A 23,546-nucleotide genomic window follows, 5' to 3' on the forward strand; every position below is an offset into this window, starting at 1 on the left:
GAGTGGGGCAAAATCTCCGTAGGATCCTTTTCTTTTTTTGAGGGGGGCGGTTTGGGGGGGGGGATGTGGATCCTCTTAATACGCCCGTGGGAAAAACTTCGCTTTTCCAATTAATGGTTAGTCTTACTCTGCAATTTAAGGGATTTAGAAATGGTAACTTTGTACTGTTTGCCGAGAAAGAGATCATTGTTACTGCAGTGGTGGAGCTATTGGGGGAATTTATGGGCTGTATGAGCCTTTTGGCTTTGTACACTTCGTCAAAGGCGGGGGGGGGGAGTGGAGAGAGAGAGAGAGCTTGAATGTTATATTCATCCTTGAAGAAACAAAGAACAAATTGCCTTACTTTAAAGTAAAATGTTTTGGCTAATGAAGGTGGGTGATGGGACTTCAAGCTTTCGAGCCTCGAGTCGCTACTTAAATTATTAAGGGTTTTTGCTGGATAGTATTGATTCAGTATATGCATGAAATGCTTGATGCCTGGTGTGTGTGTGTGTTTTCCCTTCATTTTTTAGTTGCTCTCCCTTCAGCTGCGCGTATATAACTGAATGATAAACATTAAAAGAAGTACACAGCTTATCAAAGGAAGTTGGGGCTGGTGGGGGTGGAAAACAAGTATTCACGAATAGACACTGGAACGCTGAGAAGGGCTTGAAGGACAATGTGTAGCAATTACTTCCAGAAGATGAAAATAGCCCATGGGGTGGGGTGGGGGAGGGAGTTTAATGTTTATATTTTTAAAAAGGACACAGAGAGAAGGAAGAGTAGAAGTAATGCAATTCCAGACATTTTGTGCGATAAAAGCTTTCCTCCTTTCCCCCTTCCTCCTCCCACTATCTCCAGTGAAAATTAGCATACCAAATAGTTGCGATCCTAATTTGAATTAAGATGCTTCGACAAGTTTAAGAAACTTTGTCTGGCTAAACTTTGTGGAAAGAGAACAAGTTGGGATATTAACATAGGCTGAATGTGTATGGAAGCTTGTGTAGAATGACAGTCACTCTGTTGTTTTTGCTCTAAGATCAGCTAACCTCTGCAATTAACTACTCCCGAGAAACCCTGGCTTTTAAACTGAAAAGTGCTGGTTAGGAGTCAGCACCATTTGTTATGAGCGTTAATAAGCTCCCGGCAGTAGACAAGTATCTTCTGGGGAATGTGCATTGTGTGTCTATGTCCATTACGCATATAGCTAAAGAGGCACTTGGACCCTAGATGTTCAAAAATAAATTTGTTCAGACTTCTTCCTAAACATGAACCCTGGTCTTTATTTAATCCAGATGCAGGATTCCACCCCCAACCCCATATTTGCTGCCTTATTGTTGGTTTACATTTTCTGAAAAGGCGACTGGTGTAACCTGTGGAATTTGAAATGCAAATAAAAGCCTGTGGGAGTTGAAGCAGAACAAATCAGCATTTATAAAGTGAAAAAGATTTAATGTCTTTGAAACCATTGCAAGATTTTTTATAAGAACTGAATCGTGACGTCAAGTCGTTTGAGAAAGATTTTTTTTTGTAATGTCTGAAATGCGGGTATGTGAAGTGCTTACAGGAAAAACAGATTACAAGATTAACATCTGTTAACATGATCGTTTATCTACAGCCAAAAATAGGTCAGTCCTTTCTTAAGGAAATACGACTGCTGGGCGCATGATTAAATAATGAATTTAGACTAATGAGTTAAATACAGTCCGTGTGTGTTATAATCTGACCTGTGACAAAAATATTTAATTCAGAGACCTTTGGAGATCATTGTAAGGTCAAAGTCCCTTTTTAGGGAGAGGCACAACTCTCCCTCCTCTTCCTCCCACCCCTTTCTTCTTCTTTCCGTTCCTTATTGCTAAATGTTCTCCCTCTCCTCCTCCCCCACTGAAGTAGTAATGAATGTTTTCCATCCCCAGTATTGTTGAAGGACACCAACTCTTTCCGTGCAAATGGCTAAGTTTCCTAAGCTCTGGGGTTGTTTTGTCATTAACTGAGACAGTGGCAAAGAAGAATAGGAAACGCCGATGCAAAGTAGCTCTCTGCTTTGCATCTGCCTACCCCCCAACTGTGATTGACAGCCCAAGCCTCCAATCGCCACTTCTTCCTCTCCCTAGCACTGAGTGGGCTTGTGTTACTACTCAGACCTAGAACCAGGCTGCTTTATTTATTTACATATACCTTGGTGTGTGTGTGTGGATAGATAGAAATCTGCATCGGTACCTCAAATCTCATACAAGACAACCATATGCCTCTGTTAGGTCCATAATAATGAATATGTAAAGAGTCAGCATATGAGAAGATTTCAAGTAACAAGCTGAGACCTGCTGAAGGAGAAGAAATATAAAATGATCTCTGGCGTTGCAGTCATACCTATGTGAGGCAAATAGTGTATTGACGTCCAAGAGTTACACCCATTCTCAGGTCATCATTGTTTTAGCAATCTTCACTTTTTTTTAAAGTGACTGCAGAGTGCTCTTATGAAAATCACTTTGGGCCTTATGGAGCAATCGATTTTTAGACAGAATTCCTCATTGATTTCAGAGAAGATTGTTGCTGAAAAAGTAGAATGGTCTTTCATACCTGGAAGTAAAACAAAATGATCATGACTCAAACTTTTTGAAGTTTTTGTAATTTTTTTTGAGGGGGACACAGTAAATATTTAGTTCAGTGCGAATCCTTGAATTTAAAGCTCATTGCTCTAATAGAATAAAAATGCTGCTGACCAACAGTCTCTATGAATAATGGTCATTTCTAGACTACACAATAGGCACATTCAGTAAAGGAATGCCTGTCATGAACCATACCAGGTTTTGTGCTTAGTTAATCCTCTACCCCAACTTCACTCCAAATATTGATGTTATAATTTTATTTTTGTTTGGTGTATCAAGAATTTGCTACTTGTGATCCAGACCTTCAGTTAGAGTTTAGCATTTTCTGTGCTTAAGGGTGGATTGTCATTTATCTGTTGATCTCTTATGTTGTGTAACTGCGGTAAAAGGATCAGTGGGTTAGAGGTAGGACAGTTAAAGGACTAAATGCAACCCTTTGTATAAAACAACTGCCCAATTCACTCCGGAGATGGCCAGAATCACTCCTTGTAGACTATCAGAGGGGTAGCCGTGTTAGTCTGGTTCTGTAAAAGCAGCAAAGAAGACTTGCATTCGAAGAAGTGGGTATTCACCCACGAAAGCTCATGCTGCAAAACGTCTGTTAGTCTATAAGGTGCCACAGGATTCTTTGCTCCTTGTAGACGGAGCCCAGAGGATGTCCAAAGAGGAGCCTTTATTCTTTGGCCTTGTGCAACATACTTTATTTCATGCCTGCTACACTAAATGAGTTAACTACCAAAGGGTTTTTCATTAACTCGACTTTGCAGTCACATATTTAACTTAAAAAAAAAGAAAAAAAGAGTGTAACAATTTAAAAACGGATCTGAACAACACAGCGTGGAAGACTTTTACTCCTATTCAGCCTATTTTAATACCAGATTACCTTTGTGCCCCTCCTCTTCTCCTCAACCCCGTAGGTCTGGTGTTTTCAGAGAGGCTTGTTGGGATGGGAAAGGGAATTGCTCGACTTTGTCTTGACCGTTGCATTCCTGTGTTGCATTAATAGCCTGCATCGCCTGGAGGAGGCAGAACACGAATGCAACGAAGAATGCAGCGGCTTTAAGCCTGGTTGCTGTGGTAGGCGGTTTTGCAGGGCTGATGTGGCTGGAAGGTGTGTGTGAGAGAGGAGGGGAGGGTTTGTACCTGGGCTGGCCGCGCGAGGGGAGCGGGCCACCCCCAGCAGCAGCTTGTTGCTGTGTGTTGGGTGCCGAGGGAGGGAAGCAGGGAGGAGTTTGGCTCCGGCAGCTCTTGCATTCAGTTGTCCGCCTTTAGACTGTAGCCAGGACGTCACAGCTATGTACTGTAACACAAGAAGTTAAAGAGGCAGAGGGGAAACAGCCACCCCTCAACTTCCAGCCCTTAACAAAGGCAGAGGCAGGCAGGGATCTGTCAAGAGAACCCGGCGCCGAGAGGGAGGGGGAGGAAAACACAACGGGGGGGGGGGGGGTCGGAGGATCCAGGGAGGCGCAATTAATGGAGGAGGCACGTTTTGAGGAGGCGAGGGAGGGGGCAATTGAGCTCAGGCGGCCCCAGCGATGCCCTATTGGATTACGTGGGGATCTCGTTGCTGGTGAAGCATAGTGGCGTGCAAGGTAATTTACTTTCTATTTTAAACTCCAGTTTGTTATTGTTGAAGGGAAAGCTGGGGAGGGGGAGGACTTGTTGCAAGGCGTGGCGTGCCCAGAAATAATTACGTAAGTATTCAAACCGGCTTGGTGTTGCTGACAAGAAGGGCAGTTTGTTCTAATGGCAAGGAGGGAGTTTGTTGCTGACAATGTATCGATTTGGAAAGCTTGAGGGAGGGGGTGAGACAGAGAGAAACATCGCTCTCTGTCTGTGGACGGATGAAACTTGCTTGCAAGGAACCCAGATGTATTTCTGGGCGTGGGATAAGGCACTAATACAGTGTAGTTCTGCAAAACAAAGGGGAAGGATGGTAGCTGAATTGCAGTTTTCCTGCGTTCACATTACACTGTTGGGCTTTTTTTTTTTTTAAATCTCTGATAACACAGATGAACTGACACAAGTTCTGATTAGTTTTACTGTATGAGTGCGTCACAGAAAATCTTTATCTTTCAATATTATGGTGCCACTTTCTCATTAGTGAAGGGAGGACTTTTATAATTTGTTTTCAAGTGTTCTGTAGCTGGAATGCCCAGGAGACAATTAAAAGTGGGATCCATTTTTTTAAATGCTGTTAACTCCAAAATGTCACACTAAACAAAGGTACTTCATTTCATGTAGCGATGTCCATTAATCACATAGATGTGAAGTAAATACCATTTAAAATTGTCCTCTCAAGCTGAAGGCAATAATTATGTTCCTTTCCCCAGTAAAATCTTGTCTGTACAGTAATCAAAATGAAACTGTTTTCCATGTAGCAGATAAATACTTGTATAAGCTATTTAAATATTTTTGATGTTAAGGTAACATAGGCATCATACATATGCTTTGATTGCTGTGGAAGAAAAACAACCCTCATTTGTGTAGTGTTGCTTCATTTTCTGTCAACATGTCCTTTAGTTGTGTCAAAACAAAACCTGAAATTAGCTGTCCTGTTTATGCATTTGTGTGTGTGTGTGTATGTGTATATATATATATATATATATATATATATATATATATATATATATATATATATATATATATATATATATACACACACACACACACTCTGTCAGGTGGTGAGAAGAGATAAAGAATGGAATTTATCTGAGGTTTTTCTAGTAAAACTGGAAGCTGAAGTTGTATAGGAACACCTGTGGTGTAATTAGTATCACAGTTCAGTTATTCAAGGAGACATCTTTAGTTTCACAAGAATAACTGCCATAGCCATCTTGAATAAGCTCTGTGTAATAAAGTGATCTGCATGTATATTTGTTTTACTTTGAAATAGTGGTATTATGTATACCTTCACTAGTTCTCAGACATTAGAAAAGACTCTTTTCAGTTATATCTAATAATCTTCTGAATTCATTTGCAGGGCCTTGATCCTTTAAAGTCTGATGATGTGATATCCTGGTTAGCAAATATTATTACATATTCTGCATTACTAATGAAAAAAATAAACCCCCAAACTATGACCAGATTACATTAATTTGAAGTAGCTGAACAGTCTGATAGAAAAAAAATCTGAGAGAGAAAATTTAAAGATATTTGAGACTAACATGGTCTTAAAACACTGACTGATATAACAGATGGGTGTCCAACACTTGTTGTATCAACAAAGAAGTGGTGCTCATAAATTAGCATAGCTTCTTTCTAAGAGGTTTTATAGCTCATCATGACCTTTTAAATTGCTAAACATTACTAAAACAATATGCATCAAGAGCTGCAGTCTCTCACTGAATATAACTGATTATTACTCAGTACTCTGGGGAAATGAAAATAGTTTACATCACGAGTATTAATGCTATCTATTGTTATGACCTCAGTAACCGACTTGCTGCCTGGAATGGAGTTACAGCCGTGACATTTAACTTACATAGATTAAAGTTTCCTGACACTGAATATCACCTTTTAAAAAAAATTAGGTACATCTTATTTTTCTGTAAGTTGTCATAGCGCAGTGCCATCACCAAGATCTAACAAGACCAGTTATCATCACAGGAATAGTCAGTGAATAGATAAAAATGATTATGTCATCATTCCAAATGTTCTTTGCTTGTCAAACTTCCCTTAGCTGCAACTTTTCTCCATTCAGCTTTACTCCAGCAAACAGAGACTTTTTTTTTTTTGCAAATATTTCAGAATTATTTGTGAAGGAGGAAGGGGGACCGATATGCCTTGCTTGAGTGAAAAATGAGAACCCTTTAAAATTATACTTTCTTGGTGATGTTTGTGTAGCATACATCAGATGGCACAATGTCTGACAGACTGGAGGAGTATAATCAGATGAATGATGTCGATGCTAACTTTTGTAAACTTTGGGCGGTCTGTTTATTTAGCTTCGTTAAGGTCATTAAGTGCAGTGGGCCAAATCCTCAGCTGGTGTATATTCATGTAGCTCCATTGGCTTTAATGAAGTTACACCAGTTTATACCAGCTGAGGATCCAACCTGATTACTTTTACACTGTGATTTTTTTTTCCTGCCCCTGTGGAAGAAAATATAATTACCATACTTACTAAGGGCTTGATCCAAAGCCCACTAAAGTCAGTAATAGCTTTGGAGGACCCCAATACAGCAAAGACTTACTTATACCCTTAACTTTACACACCATTTAGTTAATTGGGATGATTCATAATGTGTTTGGAAAAAAAATAAAGCAAGTGTGTAAGTCTTTAAAGGAGCTTGGCTCAAGTTTTGAAATCCCATACTCAGATTGGAAAATTGTGTTTGAGGGTGTCCAACTGCATTATTTCTTAACACCATAACAGTAGGAAGCTGAAATACAAACTGATTGCATTCAGCAGGAAGAAACTTGCCTGAGCCTGTGCATTTAACTTGTAAAATGTGCTTGTTTACATTTTTAAGACACAAGTGTGAATGTGTAGATGTATGTATTTTAAGGATGAACATGTATTAGATTTCTACCAGAAATGGCATTAAAAAAACCCCACAGTTGCTCTTTTCATAACTGTGTATTGTTTGTCAGACAAGAATGTTTGAGCCTTATACTGTACTTGCTTTTGCCTATGAGCTCAGTGCTGTCCTCTGATATACATGTCATCTGCTCCTATTGACTTCAGTGGCAGTTGCATGAGTGTATCTCAGGGTAAAATTGTGCTCTGTATATTTCAATAGCGGAGATTCCAACTGTTTGGAACCATGGTAGCTTGGAAACTATGAGCTATCTTAACTTACTTTTTCTGTAGCCATAAACTGCATCCAGATAATTAATGACTGGATGGCAAAAAACACCACAAAGTCAAATTTATTTGATTAGGCATCTGCAATATAAATATTTGAACCTTGCAGCAACATTCCTTTTTCAAAGCAGACATCTTACATGATGTAAATGTTTATACATTTCAGTGCTAGGATAAAGCTGTTATGATTCAGTCACTTAGGGCAAAATTCTGTTTTTGGTTACACCACTGTAATTGCACAGTAACTCCACTGTAATCAATGCAGTTACTCTGGAGTTACATGGGCATAACTGAGAGCAGAATTTAGCCCTTAATTTCTTAAAAGAAAAAAATGGAACCTCTCCCTTTCCCAAGATTTGTACTAAAAACACTCTCAGCAGAAATGATTTTAATAACCTTGGTATTACTGAGCCTGCTGTAAAACATTCTAGCGGATCACAGTTCAGGAAGTAACATTGCTATAGCTTTCATTAGTGTTGTAGTACTTGAGTGCATGTGTTTACTTTCATTACCTGACTGCAATCCTGCAAATGTCCTGGCTCTTGGCTTGCTAAACCTGCTTTCCTGTCTGAGGCTACTGATGATGATTACCTAACATCGATGATTAATTTTGCTGTTGCTGTTTACACCTTAACTCAGGTATCAGTAGAGCTACATCAAAATTGGTACACATTTCCTATAAACAGTTTCTCCCTATGTTCCAGGAGCTGGTTTACAACAACAGTTCTTATACAAACAGTCTCAGGATATTATGCATGTGTTACTATGTTTTGAAGGGATATTGGCAAACTCTGTCTATTTACATGATGATAAAGTTACATATTTAGGTTTATTAATGAATTCAGTGGTCTAAATTGTTTAAAACCTTATGGGAAGAATTAACGGAGGCTTTTAATGTGGATTCAGAATTACTTGCATTGAGCTGAGTATTTCAAAAGTATTTTGATTTTTGCTAACCTTTCACTAAAATGATGACTTATTGGAAATAATTGAATTAGTATCATCAGTAGAATATTATATTTAACACTTGCTTAACAAAGTCCACATTTTACTATAGACGGCTATGGAAGCCATAGCCCAAATTTTGCTGTCATGTATACCAGAGTAAATCCAGTGTTACTCTGAATTTACACTGATGTATGTGGGAGCACAATTTGGCACATAGTGCTTAGCTTCTCATTAAAGTTGATACAGTTACTAAATACATTTCAAATCTTTCAGAAATGTGTATTGTCTATCTCTTATCTGTCCATTTTCTTTACATCTTCCTGTCTGGCGTTTGAGCTTTCCTTTCTACATGGTGGCTCTCTAGAAGGAAATGTTTTCCACCATCATATTTCCAAATTGCAAAGTACTGTAGTATAATTTTGTGGCTCCTGAAATTTTAAGGGCAGTTCTGAATTGATCTAGCTTTTAATCTTTTTTTTTCTTCTTCAAAATGAAATGGAAACTTAAAGGATGTACAATTACAATCTGCAACTATTCTTAGAATTCAGACATGTTTAGTATATATTACAGTGATGAAAACAAATACTTAACACACAGAGTAATGGCTGGATACAGGTAATTTGGAAAAACCAGTAGCATTTACTCCAGCCACCCTACATCTATTTCATATATATTCACTCTGATAGATTGCGTCAGTCTTTTTTTTTTGTCTGTAGCTAACAAAATAATATATTTCATGAAATTACTGAAAATAATGTAAAGAAGATATGAAAGATCTATGCATCAGACAGTTCTGGATCTGAATGTTTGCTGAAAATAAGACCTACTAATGTGTATTAGTGTTTTCGAGGCACAAGTACATATTTTTCTTTTCCAACAGGTAAAGTAAAAGGAACACTATTGAGTTGGCACGTCATTTTTGCTCATGTCAGATCAGGCTCCTTGATATGGCTGCACTATTATTAATTTTTTCCCCTCTGTTCATTTAAAAGGATGGTGAGCAGGGAAATGGTGTTAGCTTTCAGGACATACTGTGACAGACTGATGGAAATTGAGGTGCTCTTTTTATTTTTAATTTATTTATCAACCCTGATTTAAAACAGTCCTCACGTTTCAGAGTTTTTTCCAGTAGTATGACACTTTCCAAAATGTGTCTTGATCACAGTTATAGTTAAAATTAAAAACATTTTCTGTGCTTGTCATGTTAAAAATAGATTTTTTTAAAAGGAAATTATTCATGTTCTTTGTTTTAAAAGGGCAACATGTGTGTTTCTTCACCATATGGTAGCATTTAACCCATATTGTATGAACTGACTAGGAGTTGCATTTAAGTGTTGATTTATTTCAGTACTTCAAAATGTTCTTTGTCTGAAATCTAGTACAGTAAATGATGCTTTTAAGGTTGTGCAATGGAACGCTGTGTTTAGCAGTTGTGCTTTGCTGTTACAATGATCCTAGGTTAATGAGTAAGCGTTTTCTGTTTTTTTTTTTATTCTCAAATAATTTCCTTAAAAAATAATCCAGCTCCGAATGTTGAAATGATTTGTGGGAAGACTTATTCACAATAGTCAATGACACAACATGGTGTCAAGAGTTGCAGGGTGAGATGTTGCAGTCTCTGCTGGCTGAAACTAGAGCTGCTCCTTTGATGGTTGAGGATATGCTAAGCAAGACTTAGTTTTAGTGCCCCAATAGTCTGCCCACATTAAAAGCTGCATTCTTGTTCACTTTGGTCTAGACTGTGAAGTATGTATGTTGGTGAGCAGACCAGTATTACCAACCCCAAGTATTATTAAACCATCAGTCAGCCCCTCAAAAATCATGGGATTAGTTTAAAAAATCATGTTGTTGTTGTTGTTTTTTTTTAAAGAAAATGCATTTTGAGTTCTTTTGTTTGCTTTCTGGTTTTTGAGCCTTTGGGGCTCACATTTTCAGTCTTTGCTGCAGCCATGAGGGCTAGATACTTTTACAAAAAAAGCTGAAATTCTCCAATAGTTATTTGACTCCAAGAATTAGGACTTTAATGGAACACCAAATATTATTAGACTTGCGATAAAATAGGCAGAGTTGGCAACATTTAGTTACTTATGTAAGTAGTCCCATTGACCTCAGTGGAATTACTTGTATGAGTAATCAATTGCTCTCCAGTATGTGTAAGGGGCTTACAGTCTGTCCCTTAGTGAGGTCTTTTGTGGCCTTAAAGTATACCCTTGAGTAGAAAAATATTCCATCATATCTGTAATGGTGCACTGTATAAAAGATATGTTGGCTTCTTGTAGTTGCAGATTGTACTCTTAATAAATTAATTTGTACTATAGTGTTTGTAAGTACATGGTACACTTCTTTGATCATGTCATTGGAAGAGCTCTGTATAATACTTCTATTAACCTCAGTAAAATAAAACGTGAAATAGGATTTCCAACCTCTCTCTAGTGTTTTGAAACCATTGAGGTGTGCATTGGGGAGAATCTGCTCCTCTTGATGTCTCCTTGAATGCCGCTACAGGTTTCATATATTTTTATACCTGGTCCCTTGCAATGTTTCGTATTTGGTCCTCCCTATCATTGTTTAACAGCAATACCTTGTTGACACCATATTTAATGGCAATGCTAATGTTGATTTCAGGGACAACGTATTTCAAGGGAAAAAAGAGACAAATGCGTGTTCATTGATTTTCAGGAAAACCTGTAGGGACAGAATAAATACATGCTGCATGTAGATAAGCCCTGGTTCCTTTTCTTATTTTCTAGATGAGTTTTAACTCTGTAAGTGAATGCTATGAACCGTGATGCATAATTTATATTGACATTAACAGTGATACTAGAGGAACGTTTTAATGCCAGTTTGAGAAAATATCACAATTAATGTTGATAACCCTGGTCCCATTAAATTGAAATTGATTTTAGTAGAAACATCCATGCCTGTGGCATGACCATAAGTGGTATGATGAAATAATTCACTCCTTTTCATAATGCCAAGCATATTGGAGAGTTCATGTTATCATGAACAGTGCACACCAGGTGTCAAATTACTTGACAGATATACAGCTTCACTTCTGAATGGTTTCTTCCAATTAGAAAGTAACAGTTTTAAAGGGCTCAACAGAGGAGTGGGGGGTCTCTGAATTCTGTAATGTCAACAGGTGTGTTTTTGCTGCTGTTATTTATTCAGCTAGTTTTTAATGCGCCACAAACTATTTGGTAAATCTTGGGTAAAGTTAGAAAGCAATACTACATGGAAGTCATGGGATTAATGGTTTAGTGGTAGAGATTAAAAGTGGTCTCAGCAAATTACCCTGTTGATAGAGAAGCCAGAATCTGTTAATGGTATTACAAACGGATTGGTTTATCAGTCGGTTATTTTCTAGGTTGATTAGGGATTATAAATTGCTCTGTATTTGTACTACAAAAGTAAATTGTGTTGGGACTGCTAATATTCCACATAGTTATTTTAAATATTAAGAGCAATGTCAGATAACTTTTAAATACTTATTTAGATGGGCATCAGCTGTGGGCAGAATTTTCCAAAGCAGAGGCTTATAGTATTTGGGTACCAAATAGGTGACCAGACTTTCTGAGGTGCTGAGGAATGGAAGCTATAAATGCTTGGCATCTCTGAAAATCAGGCCATCTATTTAAATGCTTAATTTTAGTGCTGAAATTTTTGGCCTGTGTCTTTATTTGTTTCTTTGCAGACCCTTAGCATGTGTTGGGTGCTTCTGATAATCAAAATAATGTGCACATTCTTTTAAACCAGTGGTTCTCAACTTGAGGGTCCCAACCGTGGAGGAGGAAGGGAGTTATGAACAGGTGTCAAGGAGTGGTGATCACTCTGCCCTTCCCATTTAGCTGACTGGAAGTGGGGGGAGTCCTGAGAGGGAAGGGGCAGGAGTGAAAGTAATATTAAACTCTTACCCGCACGGGGGCTGGTTCCGAGCCCGCGGAAGGGGCGGAGCTGGGGGGTCAGCCTCCTCCAGCCAGCCCATCCACACTGCTTGGCCCGCGCCACCAGGGGCTCCGGTGGCGATTTAAAAGGGCCCAGTGCTCTGGCAGCTACCGTGGCAGCAGCGATCACAAGCCCCAGGCCCTTTTAAATTGCTGGCCCTGGGGCAGCTACCCCTTTTGCCCCACCCTGTCGGCAGCTTGGGGGGCACAAAAAGGACAATGACATTAAAGCGGTGCATACAGGCCGGTACCAGCTTCTTACCAGTACGCTGTACCAGCCTACTTTCACACCTGGGAGGGGGGTCTTGGTATGAACTTAGACAAGGGGGTTGAGGTATGAAAGAGGTTGGTTGTTTTAAATAGTGACTCTTGTGTGCTATATTCTGATTTTTAGACATAAAATTATCTTCCCATGAACTACTGGGTACATGTTTTTACCATTCATACTTACCTCATAGATCACTTGCTCCTCTATGCCTATGCATACACCACTTGGTGTAAACTGGCACATTCTGAGAGTCTCTCTGACAGAGAGGAGTCACAATGGAGTCCTTCAGATATTTGCTGCATCTTTCTATGCTTGTCTTGGGAGATACCTTTGCTTTCACTTTGCTGCCTTGTGCTGATCTGCAGTCTATAGGCTTTTCATTACTAGCCACATTAGGGAAATGCTGTTGTTCGCCTCTGGAAGTGAAATGGTAGATAAAGAAAATTGCCAAGTATGATAACTTCTTAGACGCGTCTGGAGCACTGCAAGGAAGATTCACACACTAGACAAAATCGTAATTGTTCTCTAATACTTTGGCTCTTACAAGAGAAGAAGGGGAGGATTCTAGTGCAAGCAGAGAAATCTCAAAGTGGTTTAGATGGAAAGCGGAAGATCAAGGTCACTGCATAGAAAGCTGGAGGTTAGGCTGCCAAATTTACTTCTTCTCATGTTAGATGAATGAATAGCTGCAAGGACATTGGTGAGTTGAGTAGTTTGAGGGGAGGAGAAAGGAGTGGAGTCCTTGCGAAGTGTCATAAAAGTTAATTCCTTGCCTTTTTCATACGAGTCTTTTTCTTCTTCTTAAAAATCTAATACTCCTGAAAATATTCAATGTTCTTAGTTATTTTGAAGGAGCAGGCCTCTTAGAATGATGAGAAGGATCAAGGCTTGCATCCTCAAAGAGTGTAGGAGGAGAGAGATGGTTAACCTTGCTCTTTTGGGTACAGCGTGTGAATTTTGCAACTCTGGAGGAGATCAGACACAGAGAGATCAAAATGAACACTGTGAGAGATTAGTTTTTCTTTGACAGGGTTCAGGGTAATGGCAGGAACAACAAGTCTGCCTGAATTTTGGCTTGGGTCCTATCTCTTCTGTAACCTAATTATGTAGACTGGGACAGGTTATTAAGCAGCATATGGGGACCCTTTATTTTCTCAGCCAATTCTAAGATGGGAACGGTGCCATTTGGGTCACATAAGTTGAGAGAGAGAGAACACAGTCAGGGAACCTTTGTCTTCTCTTTCCCCATTTCAAGAAGATGCGTGCTCTTCTCAGATCTCTAAATAAAGGGAAGAGACAAGGAGATATGTGACAGCTAAGAGCATATCAGACATCACGCAAATTTTTGTTGTTGTCCTTAAGTTTCTGTTTTCACTTTGGTTTGCTGAATGTATTTTAAGGAAGTGTATGGCACTTAAAAGGCTGAAATCCCTCTGCTTCACACTCTGATTTAATTTAGTCTACGCTTCTGGCACAATAATTCTTCATAGGACAATTGAATTTTCCTCAGTAATTTTGAAAAAGAAAATATTTACTACCTTTTGCAGAAGAAACACAAATATATTTTTTCAGCCCCCCTCCCCCACCAAAACAAACCAACTTTACCCCTATTTTCTCATATTCCTTTGGGGTTTGTGCGAACAGTGGTTGTTTAGCTAGAGGAACCCAAACTTCTCTCATGGTAGGACACACACATTCTGATAACATCTTGGAGCTAGGCCACTTTTGAAATTCTGAAGTTGAATGCACACAGTCACTCCTCTCATTCAGGATAAACTAACAGAACTCTGCCAAGATTAGCTGATGGAACTGTCAAGTTCTGTCAGCCGCCTCTGTTTTCCAGTGCGGAAAGCCTGCTTTGCTACCTCACCAGCTCTGCTCCTCACTCAGACAATAGGGAGCTGGGCTTGGGCAGCAGCAGGTAAAGGAAGAGAGGGAGGAGGCAAAGTGAGTGGGGTTTGAGCAGGGCTTTGGGGTGAATGGAAGATTTAATAGGAGATGCTTGTGGGTGGGATCCATTTCTATGTGGAGATGCTGGGGTGCTTCCGGGAAACCAGAGGCTCTTTATTTAGGCACCAGTGTAGAGACACTTGACCTGAGCTCTGTGGCACACCATGCAGCAGCATTGTGGAGAGCCAGGGAGCATTAAGTAGCTGTGTAGAGGGTGTTGTTGGATTGTCTTGTGTTTTGTATGCTGCCTAGCATGGTGAGAATGTGGTCCGTGACTAGGGCTCCTGGGTGTTATGGTAATACAACTGATACATAATAATAATGGGCAGAGTGGGGAGGGTGAGGAGTGGAGATCTTTGGGTGGGGGGCGGGAGTGGCGCATAGAGAAGGAGGGGCCAGAGCAGTGTGTGTGTGTGTGTGTGGTGGGGAGAATGGAGAGGAGTTCCACTTAGATTAACCACCGGTGGTTCATCAGAATTTAGATAATCTGTGACTCACTTATGGTTTGTCAGAGTGCACATAGATCTTCTCCCCACTGCTCCTTGCTCCTCACATACTACTTTCACATAGCCCTGCTCCGTCATATGCACCCCTGGTCCACACCATGACTTCTACTCTCTGGCCATATTCAGCTTTTAAACACTGACATAAAAATACTGAGTAGTCAGGGTGGGGTTGTGGGTTGAGGAAGCATATTGAGGCGTGGGGCTGTAGAGAGACATGAAGTGGCACAACGGGGGCAATCTGGGTCATGCACTGGAGGCTATGGGAGGAATTGGTCTGTGCCAGGGAACAAGGGGAAGGAGTACAGTTGGGATTGGGGGGCAGGGTATATGCTTATCTTGTATCCATCTGAATAATGTTTAGCATTTGCAGAGATTTCTTAAATAAGTTCCATCAAACAACAAACATTTTTATTTTGTTAACACCGGTTACAGTTGCTCAAGTGTTCATACTACCAACTCATTTGTAAGAAAAATCAGGAGTCGAGTCACTAGTTAAGTACACACACAACCTTTGAAATCTACAGTTGTGATTACCTCTTGCCCACATCTGCCGCTTCCCTTCACAACCCTAACTCTGACCAGAAACACTGACGGTTGAAAGAAGGAAACACTGGTCTTCCTCATAACATCATCTTAATAACATTGCTATAAACATAAACTATAACACTGAAAAACAATAAATATGATACAACCTTTTCCACTTAAAAACAATTCCCTTGATTAACAATCATCCAACAGAACCCACTTAAACCCAACCATCCCCATATACACTAAACACCTACACTTCTGCGTGACACAAGTTCAACATTTTAGATGATTAGAAAAGCTCCATTTCTAACCACTATGCTTGGTTGGAGTTAAATTATGATTATTTCTTATTTGTATTATAGTAGTTCCAAGTGGCCATGACTGAGAGCAGAGATCCATTGTGCTAGGTGATGTACATACACAAAGTCAGTCAGTCCGTGCCTTGAAGATTTGGTGTATCTTTTTTGTGTGCATGTGGTTATATGGCTTTGTTAATTTAAATGTGTCATTGACATTCTTTAAGGCATATCTGCTATCAAGTTAAATGTTAAGAAATAACTGGTAATTACCAAAGCCCTCTTTAAATTAGTATTAAACTATCACAAATTAAATAAAATCTGCATAATCTCAAAATTACTGTACATTTACCAAGCAGTTAGAGAGAGAGTGGTGAAATATCTGGCTCCATGCTGACATTTGAAAGATGTGCTGTGTGTGGAACCTGGACATTTGGCAATAATCTTCCTGGCATCAAACGCTATCTGGATGGTCATGCTGTGTAAATGGTTTTTGTTTTTCTCAAAAATCAGCTGGTGCCACACAGGGAGTGTGAGTGCCATCACATCATTCCTAGGACTTGTAGGAAAGCGGTAATGATAGAGAAGCCTTAACTGATTATTCTGTTGTTGTTGGGGAGTGCTTAGAAACTTGATAGATGCCTGAATATCCTGGCTGTCAAGGAAATGAGTTTACCAGATACCAGGAGGCTGATTCCATGCTTCATAGTGAAAGGGCACAGAGTACTTTTTAAAGAGCAGAAAGGGGGAAACATTTGGCTTGACTTGTTGAGTAGAATGCATTCATGTAGGCTCAAAGTGTTTGCATGCTCAGACGTGGTAGCATTGTGTACACTATCCTCCTACCGTTGTTCAAACTTTAATGGAAATTTTTAAACAATTGAAACTTTTTTTTAATATAATAATGGGGTATTAGTGGATTATACACATAGAAGTGAACCAAGGGTCATTTCTATATACAGTCGAACCCATTTATCTCGACCTCGGTTAACTTGCCAATCGTATTAAGTCGACGTTTTAGAAGTGGAACCACCAAACTCCCTCTTTGTCTTATCGGTTTCTCATCGGTTATGTCGATTCTTTAATCTCACCGAACCCTAATATCTCGAGCACAGAAGAGCGCTGGATTTGCCACTTACCGGTAAACTACTAACTCTGGCAGCGGCCCTGCCCGGCTCCTGCCGCATCCCTCCCCGGCCACGCAACTCCTGCCCTGGCCCCGCGTCCCCAGCCGCGCGACTCCTGCCCTGGCCCCGCATCCCCGGCCGCCCGGCTCCCGCCCCGCGTCCCCGGCTCCCCGCGTCCCCGACCCCCCGGCTCCCCAGCCCCAGCCGCCCAGCTCCCCGCGTCCCCAGCCGCCCGCTCAACGGCCGCCCAGCCCTGCGTCCCCAGCCGCCGGCCCCGGCCCCGGCTCCCAGCGTCCCGACCCACCGTCCCCAGCCGCCCGGCTCCCGCGTCCCCTCTTCGCCCGCCCGCCCGGCCCGCCGCGGTCCCGCTTCACCGCCCGCCCGCCTGGCCCGCTTCCCTGGTCCCCGCCCGGCCCGCTTCCCGGTGCCCGCCCGGCCCGAATACCCGGTCCCGCCGCCTGCTGCCCGCCCGCCCGCTTCCCGGCCGCCCGCTCCCGGCTCCCCAGCCCGCGTCCCCAGCCCGCGGTTCCCGCGTACCCGCCCACCCGGCCCGCTTCCCGGTCCCGCCGCGCCCGCCCGTCCACCCAGCCCGCCGCCGCCCGCCCGTCCGCCCGGCCCGCTTCCCGGTCCCCGCCCGCCCGCCCGGCCAGCCCGCCGCCGCCCGCCCGCCCGGCCGCCGCGGTCCCGCCGCGCCCGCCCGCCCGGCCCGCTTCCCGGTCCCCGCTTCGCCTGCCGCCCGCCCGCCTGGCCCCGCTTACCCGGTCCCCGCTTCGCCTTTTCTCGATCATCGGTTATCTCGACGCTTTTTGGCAAACCCCTAGGCCGGCGACATAACAGGGTTCAACTGTATTCTGTGAACCAAATGCAGATGGGAATAAACCAGTGCAACTCTCTGGACAGCATTTGGTTCAAATTCAGTGATGATGTAAATAGTGGTGTCAACTGCAAATTGGGCAGAAATTTGTGTATGTTGCAAAATAGTGGAATTTGTATCAATTTGGCATTGATTATGAGCCAAGTTTTCTGTTCAGGTACCCTAGATTTATATTGGTATAACTCCATTGACTTCAGTAGAGTAATTGAAATTTACATCTGTATAAGTGAAATCAGCATTTAGTCCAAGGTCTGCAAAATGAGCATAATCTATATGCCAGGGCATAGAAGATGCACTGGGGGCAGGTAGCCACTTGTAGCAGGAAAACTAATTAACAGGAAGAGATAAGATAATGGAGGACTCCATGTTTCAATGTAACTTGCATCATCCTCAGCACTCCCAGATGTAGTCCTGGTGTAAGCAAGGGCAAACTTTACTTACTCCCTTTTTCATAGGTGCTGAATTTGGTTCCCATAGAATACAAAATCAGTGTAATTTAAACTCACTTTCTGATTGTAATTCTGATCTCATTTATTCCAGGTCTGTAACTTACACTACTACACAGATCACTGCCGAACTTGGCCTGTTTGTGTGAGCACATACTCTTCTGTGTGCATATGCATACAAAAATATAACATTCAAGGGCTTGATTGTGTAGCCCCTACTGACATTAGTGAGTACTTACTACTCATATGAGTAGTCCCATTGAATTCAATCGTCAGTAACGATTGCACAGGCCTGTCCTAAGTGGGGGTAAAATTGCTCAGTAGTACTTGGATTGGTATTTCCTGCAAAAAGAGCTTTACAGGCTATACTCTTACAAGTGTGAGATTTGCATGTTGTTTTCACTTCTACCACCAGCATCAGCAACCATTTAAAAATGGAAATTGAGGAATGTGTATATAAAAAATTCATACCTAGTACATAAAAAAATATGATCTGTTGTTACACAGTTATCTGAAACTGAGTAAAAGATAAAATAAATATTCCTTTTCTTCCCTTTTCCCCTCTCCCCAGGCCCTTCCCTCTGTCTGGCCAAATTTCTGTCCTTGGTTACATGCCGACAACCTCATTGACATTGAAATTGCAGGGGTGTAACTAAGGGTAAGTTTTATTCCTCTATGTATATGGGAGGTACATATGTGTGCTATGTGAAACAGGTGTAGGAACTGGTTAGATATGAAAGAAAAAATGGCACATGAATGAAATGAGAATCAGAAGAGCCATGGTAACACTGTTTGCCTAAAGATGTCATCATGGCACAGAAATGCTGAATATTTTCTTTAGTTGCTAGAATATGACAAAAGAATAACTTGTTAAGTAACATCAGAGAAATGTACTTGCTCAGTAGACTAACAGCAAATGTACAATACAGTAAATGCCAAAGGCAAGGATTCAGTTTAATAGTGACTTATGAACCCTGCAGTAGTTAAGAATTTTGCTTTCCACATCTCATGTCTTGATAAAAGAGCAGAAGATTTGACTTTTTTTTTACCTCTCTAAGAAACAGTTCCACTTTACAGAAGATGTGCATTGGTTTTGCCAGTCTTTTTTTTTTAAAGACTATACCTGGACAAACTTCCTAACATTGAAACTTTATAACTTTGTGTTTTGTTTGCAACATTGCAATTGTTACAGTTTATGGGGACACACACACACGTCAGAGATTTATTGTCAAAATATTAAGGTGTGTGGTGCTAATCAGAACCAATAGGTGCTCTGACATCTTTACATTTCCAGTTAGGTTTTGAACTTTTGGGCTACTAAATTTTATTGTCCTTGTTAAGATTCACAGTCAATGGAGTTAGACCAGGAATTCATTTAATTTTTGTTAAATATTCTAGGGTTTTCTAGTTTGATTTTTAGATTAGTTTAAAACAGGTTAGAAATTAAATTGGTTTAAAATCTTTGGCTCGGGGCATCCATACTGCCACCATTTTCAATCAAAATAATTGCCACCAGTATGAGGCTTGGAAATGCTTTCCATACTTTAATAGTTTTGCCCTGATATTCCACCCTAATCCATGTAGGCAGACACTAGTGGCCACTGGGTGGCCCCACTGAAGTCATTGCAAAGGTTTGCTCACACGGGTCATCTTGCACAGTCGGAGGCTTGATTTCAAATGCAGCCTGAGAGTCATAATTGGCCAGTTTTTGAACTCAAACTCATCACACTGGTTTTCCTGATCTTTTTAACTTCCAGAGTATTTGAATGTGAAAAATGGGTGATTTACTTTAAATAGCAAGACAAACATAGAAGGAAAACTACCTGTTATCCAAAAAGACTATATTTTATGCATGAGTGTAATCTATCCATTAGTTTATGGCTCCAAAATCTTCCTGAAAGTGTCACAAATCCACAGTGTCCCTGAGTGCTAGATTTAATATTTGAAGCTCAAATTTAGTTTTAAAATCTATAAAACGTCTGTACTCATGCAGCTCCCAACCGGTTGTGCTTTCAAAGAAGCTCAAGAGCCCAGATTATTATTTCCAGAGTCAACTTTAATTTATGTTTAGTCAAATGGCTCACTATCCATCTTCAAGAGTTACTGTCAACTTGAAAAATCACATTTGCCTGAACATTTTGTACCTAATGTAGTTAAAAGCATACTCCTTACAACCAAGACAGAGCTTTACAGGGTTTAGAACTGTGGCCTTAGTGCAAATGATCCTTGGGTCCAGTTCTTCCACCTGGAAATCTGAAGGAAACTAAATCATATCTATGACAAGGGCTGAGCCAGTAACTCCGTATGGAGAGTGTTTCTCAAAGGAGGTTGTGCATTTATTAGGGAAAAAGTGGAGAAGAAAAATAATTTGGATGGGGGCGTGTGTGTGTGTGGGGGCATTAAATAACAAACATAGCAAAATGAAATAAAAATCTGGTATATTAAATAATCAGACAAACTGTACCAGTGGCCCAATTCTGATTTCTTTGCCCAGCTACCCTAAATGCTGCAGCGTGATGGCATCAGTGATCAGGTGGAAGTGAGTGTGGCTCAGTTGTGCTGGTGTGACTCCCCTACCTGAATTCACTTGCAGCAGCAGCCTCTCTGTGTCCTAAGGAAATGCCAGGATGTCCTCATCCACATCCTTGATGCTGCCTTCCCATGCACTCTTAAGGGGCACATCACTCCTGAGAGCCTCCACTCCCTGATGCACTCAGGAACCATCTAGATGCTGGAATGAGGTGACAGCCAGGAGACCTGGTCACACACACAATACCTGGGATTACTACAGCTGAAAGGAGTTAGTAAGAAAGTTATTTTTCTCAGTTTATTTTGTTCATTTATGCATGGTCACTTTCAGTTTCTTCTGTATGGTAAATTTCTTCATTGCTGAAAAAATCCTTATAAACATTGATAAGGAAGCAGAAAAATCGTTTTCATTTCATGTTTTTAAAGAGATAACCCCTGTCCTCTCAAATTGTAAGGTGCTTTATCAGAATCAGGATTTCTTTTTTTTTAAATTAGAGACACATTCAAAAAGTTTCAGGTGGCGGAGTCCCCTCAAGCTTTTTTGCTGACAAGGCTTCCTTGCTTGAGCAAAGTTGAATTGCTTTTATAGGTGCCATCCAAAATGGCTGCTTAAATCCATGGGAATTTTGCATGAGTCAGTCACACCCATTTTTATCAAAACTACACTCTTATTGAGATTAGCCTCTGTAAATGCCAAAGACTGGAGCAAATGGAGATTCAGGCTTCATGGGATGATGAAATATATGCAAATTTTAAGCACATAAGCAAGATTGATGCATTTGTTTAATCACATTTAGAGATCCAGGGGCAGATCAGAGCATGGAATTTGCCCCTCAGTTTGAATGGAGAAAACTGTTCATGTTGCAAACAAAACTGAAATTCAAATCTTGCAAAGATTTACACACCTTCTTACCATTTCAAATTTGTTAGTAGCCCCATTGACACTTCAGTGGGACTATTCACAGTGCACAAAGTTAAGCAGTGTAAGTCTTTGCAGTGAGTGGGTCCAATTTCTTTTTAACCCCTTGACACTGGGAGTCATGTTTGTTATTAAGTATGATTCTTATTGCTAACAATGTGCTATGGAGACACCACCATTCCATCAAGTTAACATTGATTTGTATTATGGGGCAAAAGACATAACTGTCCACTTAAACAACGAGGAGTCTGGTGGCACCTTAAAGACTAACAGATTTATTTGGGCATAAGCTTTTGTGGGTAAAAAAACTCACTTCTTCAGATGCACACAACTGTCCATTTAACACCCAATGCATTTGATGTGGTTTTTTTTAAAGGGAAGAATTAAATATCAGTGCTATTTAAATATGGCATTTTCCATATCTACTACTTGAGAAAATGACCTACGAAGGAAGGCTGAAAGAATTGGGTTTGTTTAGTTTGGAAAAGAGAAGACTGAGAGGGGACATGATAGCAGTTTTTAGGTATCTAAAAGGGTGTCATCAGGAGGAGGGAGAAAACTTGTTCATCTTAGCCTCTAAGGATAGAACAAGAAGCAATGGGCTTAAACTGCAGCAAGGGAGGTTTAGGTTGGACATTAGTAAAAAGTTCCTAACTGTCAGGGTGGTTAAACACTGGAATAAACTGCCTAGGGAGGTTGTGGAATCTCCATCTCTGGAGATATTTAAGAATAGGTTAGATAAATGTCTATCAGGGATTGTCTAGACAGTATTTGGTCCTGCCATGAGGGCAGGGGACTGGACTCGATGGCCTCTTGAGGTCCCTTCCAGTCCTAAAGTCTATGAATCTATATTTAGATTGAGAATGTTGCAGACATACTCAATGGGCTGACACAGTCCTTATTTTATTCACCATTGGTTTATTTCCCAATTTATTTCTGTCAGTACATGAGTAAAATTTTCAAAACCACTTAAGACAGCTGAATCCCACTGACTTTCAATGGCTCTGTGTACGTTATGAGTGAGGTATGTTTCCTCTGATCACTTATACTTACTCACGTTAGCTCTCATTAAGCTAGCACAAGTATAAGTAGCATGAGCAGCAGCAGTGGAGGCATGGCTTAGCTGTGCCAAGTACATACCCACCTGTTTCAGGTGGGTTTGTACATTGGATGGCCAAGACTCTGCTGCAATTGCCTGTGTTACTGGGGCTATGCTTCTATTTATACATGCACTAGCTTGATGAGAGTTAGCATGAGTAGGGGTGTTCTCACATGTACCTATCTTGTAGTGTAGATGTAGCAAATGAGACTTAGGCTCCTAAACCATGCAGGTGCTTTTGAAAACTTTACGTCCATACACTCGAGTGATTCAGTGTTAGCTCAGCTAAAGTAAACTTGTTTGTGGTGGGTATGGCCATTTTGCAGAGAAATCAGCCATCTGAAAGCTCCATCAAAGCATTTCTTACTGGGCTAATCGTGGTATCTAGGCTGCAAAAACTAAATTAAGAATCACGTTGGGCCAGATTGTGCAAATTATACGCGGCCCTGATTAAGAGGTGGTGTGGAGCTGCACTTCTCAGAGGGAACTCCAGGCAGGGTTAAGGCCTCAGGAGACAGTCCTTCACCTTGCACAACCCCGCCACACAGAGGTAGTGTGGTGCAGCTTGCTCCCACTCCCCAGCTAGCTCTGCAGGTCAGGTAAGGACAGCATGATCTCACCTCCTCCCTTTCCTGTCCCTGTTGGGTTGGGTTGGCTTGTGCCTTTAATTACAGACCCATAGGGGAAGGGACTTCAATTGTAACCTGTCACTGT

The 23,546-nt window shown here is 41.0% G+C and overlaps 1 protein-coding gene across 7 annotated transcripts in view; it reads left to right on the forward strand.

The window, feature by feature from the left end:
- The window catches only part of ZNF516 (zinc finger protein 516), a 293,509-nt gene that overhangs the window by 154,343 nt on the left and 115,620 nt on the right, over positions 1 to 23,546 (forward strand). Inside the window, exons 1-2 of one of the 7 annotated variants that reach the window (XM_039521533.1) lie at positions 4,052 to 4,180; positions 18,857 to 18,943. The exons of 2 other annotated variants lie outside the window; for them this stretch is intronic. The gene's annotated coding sequence lies outside the window, so the exon portion shown is untranslated. Of the gene's footprint in view, positions 1 to 3,594; positions 3,700 to 4,051; positions 4,181 to 4,217; positions 4,283 to 18,856; positions 18,944 to 23,546 lie in introns of those variants that run through there. 4 more of the 7 variants (XM_039521534.1, XM_039521538.1, XM_039521531.1 and 1 more) reach the window with 4 other exon arrangements.

The sequence above is a fragment of the Mauremys reevesii genome, linkage group 2, assembly GCF_016161935.1.
Source record: "Mauremys reevesii isolate NIE-2019 linkage group 2, ASM1616193v1, whole genome shotgun sequence".
Taxonomy (NCBI): domain Eukaryota; kingdom Metazoa; phylum Chordata; order Testudines; family Geoemydidae; genus Mauremys; species Mauremys reevesii.